The following is a 358-nucleotide window of genomic DNA, read 5'->3' on the forward strand; positions in this document are numbered from 1 at the left end:
CTTTCGATGGAGTGTATTTGTCTGGGTCAGTCAGATACAGTATCATCGAGTTAATTGCAGGATCATCAAACTTCTGAAGTTGGATGATGTCTGGGTCAGTTGAAAATGACTTTTCATATTTTAAAAGAACTTGGCGAAGTTTGTCTCTTTCTTCATCAGATGTCAGAGCGTCGGCTTGGGCGACAACCTGTTCAATCTGTGATGAGACTGTTAAGGGTTCTTGCTCCGTGGGGAGCTCCAACGAATCCTTTTCTGAGTCGTCGGACCTGTCTATGGGTAAGACACCATAGGTTTGTGGTCCTTGGTCGACGTCATCGGTTGAGAAAAGAGCTGTGGCCTGTGTTGGTTTTGTGAACCA

This window comes from Nematolebias whitei, chromosome 20 (assembly GCF_014905685.2).
Source record: "Nematolebias whitei isolate Nwh7 chromosome 20, NemWhi1, whole genome shotgun sequence".
Taxonomy (NCBI): Eukaryota; Metazoa; Chordata; class Actinopteri; order Cyprinodontiformes; family Rivulidae; genus Nematolebias; species Nematolebias whitei.